The sequence below is a fragment of the Schistocerca serialis genome, chromosome 4 (genome assembly GCF_023864345.2).
Source record: "Schistocerca serialis cubense isolate TAMUIC-IGC-003099 chromosome 4, iqSchSeri2.2, whole genome shotgun sequence".
NCBI lineage: Eukaryota > Metazoa > Arthropoda > Insecta > Orthoptera > Acrididae > Schistocerca > Schistocerca serialis.
In genome coordinates, this window is record NC_064641.1 from 478,145,676 (window position 1) to 478,157,477 (window position 11,802).

The 11,802-nt window shown below is 40.7% G+C and overlaps 1 pseudogene; it reads right to left on the reverse strand.

The window, feature by feature from the left end:
- Positions 1-201: 201 nt before the first annotated feature.
- LOC126476146 (5S ribosomal RNA) lies at positions 202-319 on the reverse strand (annotated as a pseudogene).
- Between the last annotated feature and the right edge of the window lie 11,483 nt (positions 320-11,802).

Here is an 11,802-nt window from a genome sequence, read left to right on the forward strand (position 1 = left end):
CACTCCGTCTTCAGGCCACAAGTGGCCCATCGGGACCATCCGACCGCCGTGTCATTCTCAGCTGAGGATGCGGATAGGAGGGGCGTGTGGTCAGCACACCGCTCTCCCGGTCGTTATGATGGTTTTCTTTGACCGGAGCCGCTACTATTCAGTCGAGTAGCTCCGCAGTTGGCATCACGAGGCTGAGTGCACCCCGAAAAATGGCAACAGCGCATGGTGGCCTGGATGGTCACCCATCCAAGTGCCGGTCACGCCCGACAGCACTTAACGTCGGTGATCTGACGGGAACCGGTGTATCCACTGTGGCAAGACCGTTGCCGCGTGGCAAAATGGTGCTACTCAAAACTGGCGCTGAGCAACTGTGGTGCACCATGTGTCGTAGGTGACGGAGATGAACGAGTGTTACAGAGATGTGAACTGGTGAACAGAGGTGCAACTGTTGAGCATCTGACTGCCCAGATGAACCGAGGGGTACTAACAACGTCTCCTCAACAACCGTTCAGCGGACGTTGTTGGATATGGGCCACCGCAACAGGCACATGGTTCATGCAACCATGCTGACTGCTCTTCATCGGCAACGAAGGCTGGAATTTGCACGCCAATACCGAAGCTGGATGTCCATTGAGTGAATACAGGTAACATTTTCAGATGATATTATTGATTGGCGACTCCATAGTGTCCTGTGCACTACGACCAGATAATGGGTATATTTGGAAGGAGAGACAGCATTGGTCGTATATTTTTGTTTATTATCGCAAAATCGATTTTCGGTCACTTAGTGACCATCTTCAGTGCTGTAATATATAACTTAAATTGGTAAGCTTATTGACATCAGTGCTTACCAATTTAAGTTATATATTACAGCACTGAAGATGGGCACTAAGTGACCGAAAATCGATTTTGCGATAATAAACAAAAATATACGACCAATGCTGTCTCTCCTTCCAAATATTTTCAGATGAATCACGTTTTATGCTCCAGCGGACAGAAAGCCGTTGGTGTGTACGGTGTGAAACGCCTGAAAGCAAACACTCTGCATCAATCGTCGGAAGGGTCCAGGCTGAAGGAGGAAGAGTTATGGTGTGGGACATATTTTCGCAGCATTCACTGGGTCGTCTCTTCATCCTGGAAGGCACAATGGATCAACAGAAGTATGAATCTATCCTTGGGGACGATTCCCACCCATACACGCAGTTTGTTTTTCCTCGGCACGGTGACATCTACCAAGAGGACAATGCAACGTGTCACACAGATCGCAGTATACTTGCCTGGTTCGAAGATCACCAGGACGAGTTTACCGTACTCCACTGGCTAGCAAACTTTCCGGATTTAAATCCAATCGAGAATCTGTGGGACTTCCTCGATCTGACTGTTCACCTGTGGATCCTCAAATAGAAACTAAGGGCAGCTGACCACGGCATCGGAGTCGACATGGCTCCAGATCCCTTTCAGTACCTACCAGAACTGCAGCGACTCTCTTTCTGCGCGTCTCGCAACGTTTTGCGCTGTGTAAGGTGGTTAATCAGGCTTTTCACAAGTGGTAACATACATGACGACTGATAAAAATGAAATACACATGATCAAATTGAAAATTAAAATAAAGATAGCCTTTAGAAAAGCTCTCACCACAGTGCAGGCTCATAAGTATTCTAATTTAACTAATAACCAAGGTGTGCGGCTGGTCCCGGCGGAGGTTCGAGTCCTCCCTCGGGCATGGGTGTGTGTGTTTGTCCTTAGGATAATTTAGGTGAAGTAGTGTGTAAGCTTAGGGACTGATCACCTTAGCAGTTAAGTTACATAACATTTCACACACATTTGAACATTTTAATATCCAAGGAATGAGCGTTCATTGCGATAGTAAAATTATCGTCACGTAGACACTTAACTATTACCCTACACTAGTACCTTCAAAGTTGATATATAAGAGTTCTAATTAAATTTTCCTACTTACCGAGTAAGATTAATTATTTATTGATGTAATGACCTCTGTCGACACACAATGAAACTCCTTTACTCTTGAAGATAGAATGGTGTTTTCCTTTTTAATAATGAACCATTACACATTTCGTTATAGAGCCAAGGAAGAAAATAAGGTTGACAGAAATAAAAAAACTCGCGTGCAGAACGTCTTTTCGGTGAAATGTTTGAGCAGAGCGAAAAGAAGGGCTCTCAAGAAATTTTACAACGTATTTTTGTTCGAATTTTTGTGGTCGAATGAGGAGTAGGAAATGTATAAATGTGGTATAAAATGGAGAAGCGTGAGGTCTAGTTTTACAAAAAAAAAATGAAATAAAATTGCTAGACAAAAAGTGCTAGAAAATAATGGGGGTAATTAAGGAAAACATGATTAATGATTTGAGGGACATTTTTGGCCGAATTTTGATAGTCAAACGAAGAGTTGGAAATGGATAAATAGAGTATCAAGCTGACCAGCGTGAGGTCCGGTTCTACAAAAAATATTTAATTTCTTGAAGGTAATCAGGGTAGCTAAGAAAAATTTAAATAGTGATTTGAGAGAAATTTGAAACATTTCACTAACAACTACGGCTAGCTATGCAACTGAAGTGTCAAAAACCTCATCTCTTCAGCGCCTAGCTATTTTGCGCATAAAAAGTTACATTGGTAAAGAAATTATCGATTTTTAGTTTCATGCTGAATAAAGAAAATATCAAATTACAGAATAAACTGAAACTTTTCAGCTTTCACATGACCTACACACTATTAATAATAATGGAATACCGATATGTGCTTAGACTGTTGTGACGAACGAAAATACACTCACTGATAGAATGATGGGAAAACTGGAAATTTATGGTAAGTTCCTTAGAGCCTAAACTGCTGAGGTCATCGGTCCCTAGGCTTACACACTACTTAATCTAACCAAAACTAACTTAAGCTAAGGACAACACACACGCTCATGCCCAAGGGAGGACTCAACCCTCCGACGGTGGTGTGGGGGGGGGGGGGAGGGGGGGGGAGGGGGGGTGAGGCTGAGAGCGCACGGCTACCCCGCGCGGCAGAATGGTGGGTTCTTCCGTTTCTCCAGTAGGAGACTGAGTGGAACTGTAAAAATATAAAATAATAGTTCGCTTTATTACGGTATAGACATGAAGATTTACTGAACGTGTACTATTTACTTCCGTAGGAACTTTCTGAATATATCACTTGATACAGACAAATTTACAAGACTCCTCACGTGAAGTATAACTGACGTAATGTTCACTCTAAGATCTGCCTAAGACATTTAATACAGTCTTGACCTGTCTAAGACGATGCTGCCGTCTTGATCGATGACTACTTACTGGGCTGAGAGTCGTCTCCTCAGCAGTAACCAGAATATTCATTGCGGTGTTGTAACGAACCCCTAGCAGGAGTGGCTTTGCCGAAGTTTCTCATTCGTCGATGCGGCGTGCCATGACTATCGTTTTCTGTGATTTCGTTGCGAGGTGCCAACATTGTTTTGGCACCCCATTCCTCGGACGACACAACATAAATCTGTGTGATGCTTTCTGAAAAATACTTTAAATTAAAAACAAACTAAAAAGAAAATGGAGAAATTTTTTGTGAACTGATTTGTCTAAAAGTATAAAACAAAAATGGATTACAGAATCCTATGCTGCGCCTCATTTGCTACATACGATTTTAAGTGTCATTCAAAGGCAAGTCAGATATTTCTCTTCACTTCTTACTTTTTAGATAAATCATCACCACCACCATCATCATCATCTGCTTCCAAGGATTAGATGTTGTAATCACCTGTTACTGTCTCTGTCGACCACTCATCCACCTCTTACGAACTTTGCCTAGTTCTCTCTTTCCAGACCACCGATAACTCATTATCTGTTTCTGCAATCTATTTTTTGTCGCTCTATCAACATGACCCTTCCATTTCATTCTCTTCCATCTTGTCATTAGCTGAAAAGATTTTTAAATCTGATTTTTTATTTCATTCCTTATTTTGTCCATTTTATTACAGCCACTTCCATATCCACATACAAGAGCAGTTACAGCGACAACTTCATAGAATTTCATTTGTGTTTCTTACATTTCTTCCCAAGATCTTCCAATTGTTCCGCAGATACTTTGACATTTACTAAACCTTCTTCTCGAATTATTTGTCATAGTTGAAACTGATATCACATCCTAGATACTTGAAGTGTGATACTTGTTCTAAAATTTTCCCATTTATTGTTATTTGCAATCTGTTTGGATTCCTTTCGTTGAAAGCTATTATCTTTCTCTTATTTGCAGATATAGTTAAGTTTTCACATATTGCGATACTTCTCAATCTATATACCGTTTTTTTTGTAAATTATTTGCCAGCCGGAGTGGCCGAGCGGTTGTAGGCGCTACAGTCTGGAACCGCGCTACCGCTACGGTCGCAGGCTCGAATCCTGCCTCGGGTATGGATGTGTGTGGTGTCATTAGGTTAGTTAGGTTGAAGTAGTTCTAAGTTCTAGGGGACTGATGACCTTAGAAGTCCCATAGTGCTCAGAGCCATTTGAAACATTTTTTGTAAATTATTTTCTGTTTCCTGTATACTTATCTGGACATCTGCTTACAACAGAGTATTTAATCATACGCTAGTTCCTACTTTAATTCGTAAGTGTATTTCATTTTTTCACTTCATAACTTGGTCATAAATACATGTCAAACGAAGTGGGTGATCTTTTTTTTTTTTTTTTTTTTGGAATATTATAACTGTTAATATCGTTACAGCGGAGATTTTATCTGAAATGACGTGACAGTTGCAGGCTTTGCCGTGCGGCGCTTGTCAAAATAACAAGCACACGGACGCGTGTTTGCATAAGCTTCGGCATTGTGTAGGTCTCCTTTGGATCTTGTAACTTCTGCCGCCCTCAAAAGACATCCGATGTCGGCCGGCGCCCTAAGGATAGACTTGCGGCGGCGGCGGCGGCGGCACAACAGGTATCGCCCGGCCACTGTCCCCGACGTGTCTCGCCTCCATTGTGGTCCAGACACGTGCCCCGCCGGCGACCCCGCCAGCCGCCAGCCGCCAGCCGCCGCTATTGTTGGCTGCACGTGGACCTCGCCACACAGACGTCGCGACACCGCGTCTCACACGCTGTTAGACCCGATGGAGACATACACGTCTGCTACTGCTACGTCTACGAAAGTATGGTGAAAATTTCTCTGTTCGACAATGACGGAAATATTTTGCGTCAAAAGTCCACATGTGTTTCGATGTAATCCTCTTTCAGGTCAATGCTCCATATCCAACTTTCTCTCTGCGTAACTGAAGGTAATAAGGCCATGCATTCAGTTAACTGTCTCCAATCTGGTATAGAGATACCCAAAACGTGTAATTTTTTAAATTAGTTATGCCTAGTACCTCCCTCATGGATTCCTTCAAAAATAGTTAGCCTATATTTAGGTAGTTTTTAGATATAATTTTTTATGTAGGAAACGAAAAACAAGTGTTTGTAAGTAGTAGTGAAGGTAATAACGTCGCCTTGAAATTCTCTCACATTTGTGCCACCCAACATACCACAATTAGTCAGAAGTGAAAAAATAGATAATTGGAACCAATAACGGAGGCGATACATTCAACACTTATGGAAACAATGCAAAATTTATGCATAAAATGAATTTCTCCTTCAGTCATTTTAAAGTTGTGCAACACTGAAAATGTAAATCGAATGAAAATAGCCAATTCCTATCAGTTCTAATATGCTGATCACAAATATCACAAAGACAATTCAAAATTAGCTCTAGTTTTCATTTTACACTATTTTATTATGGTGAGATAATTATATCCGTTAAATTTAAAATCAAATACTATAATGCTTTGTCAAAATCATAATAACCAGTAGCAATGGATTATATTATTGTCCCTCGTCTTACTTGTGTGCAACATTTTGGATATAAATATTTTGATACCAAAAAATTGTTCAAAAGGCTCTGAGCACTATGGGACTAACATCTGAGGTCATCAGTCCCCTAGATCTTAGAACTACTTAAACCTAACTACCCTAAGAACATCACACACATCCATGCCCGAGGCAGGATTCGAACCTGCGACCGTAGCATTCGCGAAGTTCCGGACTGAAGCGCCTAGAACCGGTCGGCTACCGCGGCCGGCTTTTGATACCAATTTTAGTGATCTTTTTGTCTCCCTCTTCTTCAACTTCAGTGACTTTATTAATGCATGTAATAATTTTTGCACATTTGTTTCCAGATTAACTACCAGTTGCTGAAGTTGACTGCTATTGCAGTGAACAAATATGCCACGAGTTTGTGTTAACAGTGCTGACACAGTTTGCTTCACAAAAACAGCAAATAACTCTACTGAATAAAGAAGATTACAGTTGCTATTTTGGGTGCGAAATAGGTGATCAGGATAAACTCTGGGCTCCACATGTGATCTGCAACACTTGTGCCAGCAACCTCAGGAATTAGATAAATGGAAAAGGACGTTCATTGCCCTTTGCAGTGCCCATGATCTGGCGTGGGCCAACTAACCATGTCTGTGACTGCTACTTTCGTATGGTTCCTCCTATCAAGAAGGGGATATATAAGAAGAAGAAGCGGACATTGATCTATCCTAACATTCCATCAGCAATACGTCCAGCTCTACATGGGGAAGGATTGCCAATGCCTGAACCACCGACAGAGTACGAGATTACTTCTGATGGAGTTTCTGAATATCCTGAACCATGTACATCACAAGATCCAGAGTTTCTTCTAAATATATCATCAACTGATGATCCACTAAGATTCTCCCAGAATGATTTAGGTGAGCTCATTAGAAATTTGAAGTTCACTAAAGCTAAGCTTGCGATTTTAGTATCAAGACTGCAGCAGCGTCATTTTCTGGAAAGCAATGTAAATGTTTAAAAAAATGTTCAAATGTGTGTGAAATCTCATGGGACTTAACTGCTAAGGTCATCAGTCCCTAAGCTTACACACTACTAAACCTAAATTATTCGAAGGACAAACACAAACACACCCATGCCCGAGGGAGGACTCGAACCTCCACCGGGATCGGCCGCACAGTCCATGACTGCAGCGCCTCTGACCGCTCGGCTAATCCCGCGCGGCGTAAATGTTTCATTCTACCGCAGAAGAGAGCAACAATTCACACCTCTTTTTAACATGCAAGATAGTCTTGTTGCATGTGTAGACATAAATGGTCTAATGAAGGCTCTCAGAATCAATTACAACCCTGATGAGGGGAGACTCTTTATTGATTTGTCACAGTCGAGCTTAAAAGCAATGCTTTTACATATTGGTAATGAGCTTCCTTCTATTCCTGTTGGGCATAGTGTGCATATGAAAGAGTCATACCAAAACATGAAAATTTTACTTGAAGCCATCAAGCATAATGACTCTGAATAGCAGACTTGTGGTGACTTGAAAGTGGCTGCACTGTTATTAGGTACGCAGTTAGGGTATACTAAATATTGCTGCTTTCTCTGTGAATGGGATAGCCGAGCTCGTGCATGTAAACATGAGTAGCCCACCAGGTATAAAGAACATTAAAGTTGAACCCCTAGTAGACTCTAAAAAGATTCTACTCCCACCCTTGCACATCAAATTGGGTCTCATGGAAAACTTTGTTAAGGGAATGAACAAAGATGATGATGCGTTTAAGTACTTAAGGTAAGAATTACCTTACTTAAGTGATGCCAAAGTAAAGGAGGGCATGTTCGTAGGCCCACAGGTTTGAGTGCTTTTTGGAGATCATACTTTTAATGGAATCATACAAGGTGATGAGAAGCATACATGGGAATGTTTTAAGACTCTCTGTTTACATTTCTCAGAGAACAAACGAGCAATGAAGTACAAGTAGATTGTAGATAACATGTTGTTATCTTATGATAAAACTTGGTTGCAATGTGTCATTGAAAATGCATTCCTTACATAGTCCTCTTGACTTCTTCCCCAAAAACTGTGGTGCAGTAAGTGATGAACATGGGGAGCGATTTCAACTAGATATTGCCACATTTGAGAAGAGGTATGCCAAAAAGTGGAGCCCTACTATTTTAGCAGATTACTGCTGGACTGTCGTAAGGGATGTTCCCGAGAATGTGTATAAACGTCAAGCCAAGCGAAAAGGTTTATCTTCTGAATTTGAACAAAATATGTAATTGTATATACTGTACATATGGACATTTAACATTTAATCCTGTATATATATTTGTGACCAGTTAATTTATATATTTTCTTTTGTGATTTTCGTAGTTCTGGTACAATGTAGACTTAGAAAGTATTTTCATTCATGTAATATTATCTTCATTTTTTTCTTAATATTTTACTTTTGTACTTCCAGAATGGCACTGAAATTGATCAGTGCATCACACATAACATAGTTCAAGTAATTATTCACTTAAAATTTGTTGCGCTGAATTTTGGAACATGAATGCATATTTAGTTAGTGACTTATTTATACAAAAATGTAGATAACTTTTTTAAAAAACTAGAGCTAAATATTTGTGAAGATGATGATTTTGTACCATTTTATACTGAAATAAACATTACTAACGCAAAATCATGGAACTTACACACTTACATTTCAAATTTGTTGTTAAGTGATCATACGTTTCATAGTGCCATGTTTCGTTGTGTGCACCAAATCCAGTACTTTTTGCTCCGTTTATCGTCGAAGTAGCCACCAGTGTCACTGCAGTATAGATCCTTATTACTGAATTTGGAGTGTGCTCTGATTGAGATTTTCTTGCCAGCATTTGTAGACTTAGAGAAAGCTTTTAACAATGTTGACTGGAATACTCTCAAATTCTGAAAGTGGCAGGGCTGAAATACAGGGGGCGAAAGGCTATTTACAATTTGTACAGAAACCAGATTGCAGTTATAAATGTCGGATCATGAAAGGGAAGCAGTGGTTGGGAAGGGAGTGAGACAGGTTGTAGTCTATCCCCGATTGTATTCAATCTGTATATTGAGCAAGCAGTAAAGAAACAAAAGAAAATTTGGAGTAGGAATTGAAATCAATGGAGGAGAAATAAAAATTTTGAGTTTGCCGATGAAATTGTAATTCTGTCGGGGACAGCAAAGGACCTGGAAGAGCAGCTGAAAGGGGAATATAAGATGAACATCAACAAAAGCAAAAAGAGGAAATTTGGGAATTAAATTACGAAATGAGACACTTAAAGTTGTAAATGAGTTTTGCTATTTGGAAAGCAAAATAACTGATAATGGTTGAAGTAGAGGGGATACAAAATGTAGACTGGCAAGCGTTTCTAACGAAGAGAAATTTGTTAACACCGGGTGTAAATTTGCGTGTCAGGAAGCCTTTTCTGAAAATATTTGTATGAAGTGTAGCCATGTATGGGAGTGAAACATGGACGATAGACAAGAAGAGAATAGAAGCTTTCGAAATGTGGTGTTACAGAAGAATGCTGAAGATTAGATGGGCAGATCACGTAACTAATGAGGAGGTACTGAACAGAATTGGGGAGAGAGGAATTGGTGGCACAAATTGACTAGAAGAAGGTTGGTAGGACATGTTCTGAGGCATCAAGGGATCGCCAATTTAGCATTGGAGGGCTGCGTGGAGGGTAAAAATCGTAGAGGGAGACCAATAGATGAATACACTGAGCAGATTCGGAGGGATGTAGGTTGCAGTAGTTACTTGGAAACGAACGAGCTTGCACAGGATAGAGTAGCATGGAGAGTTGCATCAAACCAGTCTTTGGACTGAAGACCACAACAACAACAACAACAACATTTGCAAGAGCCGATGTTGATGCTGCTGATGAACCGGTAATAAACCACTCTCTTTTGATAACTGATTCCTTGGCGTTTAGTGGCCTTTGGTAGCTTTCCTATCTTTATAGCTGCCATTAGTTACTGAAAAGGTGATTTCTTAGGAATCTCCTCCTTTTGAGCTGGCAAGCTGGCTTCTGTAAAGCATTTGGATTGTATAGAAGAATTCCAGTTGGCATAAACCCGGAACTAGCATTAATAGGAGTTACAGCTCGGAACGACGCTTCAGAAAATAGTTTTGGAGATTATAGTTTCTCAAGTTATCGTCCTCGATTCTAACGACGTAAACTGTTAACAGCCTAAATCCGTTTGACTTTAAGGTTCAAATGGTTCGTGGACCGATTCGGTAGTCTGGCGTGCATCGTCAAGTTGACACTTGTTTGAAATTTCATTATCTTACGTCTTCCAGTTCTGAAATACTGTTTGAACTTATGCAGCCATCCTCTGCTTCCCTTGAAATCACTGTAATCTATGTCGAGTGGAATTTGATGTGCATAATAGTAGGTTACTATGATGCACATCCTGAAATTCTATTGAGTATCCTTGAAACGCGCGAACACTAGTTTTTGTAACAAGTGTGCCTTGTCCTCCATTAGTTCAAATGGCTGGACCTCACACATATCCATGCCCGGGGCAGGATTCGAACCTGCGACCGTAGCGGTCACGCGGATCCAGATTGAAGCGCCTAGAACTGCTCAGCCACAGCGGCCGGCCTGACTTTAAGGGATATGGGAGAAAAACCTCTTGCCTCGTGGCTGTAGCTCATGACTGAAACGGGCAGGACGACAGAGTATCTTGATACCTAATTCTTCTGCTAGATCCAGTACACTGACATCCATGTGACTTCCATGGCTGTCAAAAATGAGAGGCAGTTTCCAGAAGACCAGTAGTGCTTGAAATTTCTCATAAATGAGCAGAAAACCGCTATAGTGACGTAGCCCTTTAGTGTCATAACAAATGTGCTGCAAATTGGCAAGTCATCTCCGATTCCACTTTTTGCGTAGGCGTCTTTGTAAAGGACCATGGGCGGAATCCACATACCAGCAGTATTGCAACATGCAACAACTGTAATTGTTTCTTCTTGTTTTCCATGTGTTGCCACATGCACTCTTCTACTGCCCTTTCAAGCGAGAAATTTGTTGGCACCATTGAAAATTAAGAAGACCAGTTTCATCCACATTATAAATTTGATGTGGCAACAGTTCAGTTTGGTCATACACCTAATCCGAAAGACGAAAAAAGCGCTTCACTGTCTGCACAATGAATCGCATAAGCCTGCCATAACTAAAATTTTCACCTTCCTAAGAATAACGTCCGGATTACGCTTTAGAAATGTCGTCAAAATCTTCTTGTTGCAGCCTAACAACTCTTCCTTTAAATTATTTTTCAATGTTGGAATTTAGCACAGAATTACGGCTAGGTCTCCTAGTAGGCGTCTCCCCTTCATCCTTGTTCAGCTAATCTCGAACAGCTCTTCGTGGGATGTTAAATGCCTTTGAAGCCTCCGAAACTGTAATGCGAGATGTTACTGCTCCAGTGGCCTTCCATAGATCCTCAGTAGTCCACTTTGCACGATTTGCAGGGCTTACCCATATCGTCACCTATACGAGAAAAATACAGAAATGGCATTATTACCTGCAAGTGCCTTTTTAAAATTTTATCAAATATACTGATAAGTATTGAAATATTTAAAAATTCACTTACAAGCCTTAATACTAGGAAGAATGTATTTTAATCACGTAGTAATCGAAACATTAAATGAGAACGACGTTAGAAATTCATGTGAGCGTCGATTAAGTAACGGAAAATATCAGCATCAAAACAAAGCAAACTTTTAGCACACGACCACATTCTGTCGGTTGTCCAACTCACAATGAGGTTGTTATTGCTACAAAGGCGCTATAAGCATGCAATAGAAGCTCACCCATTTGTTATTCGTTCCTTACTCAGTGCTGACACCATCTGAATATTTCCAAGCTAGCCATTGAACTACACATGGCGTTAACACCTTCGCGGCGTTAGTACCTTCAGTTACCCTAAGTAAAATCCGACGGT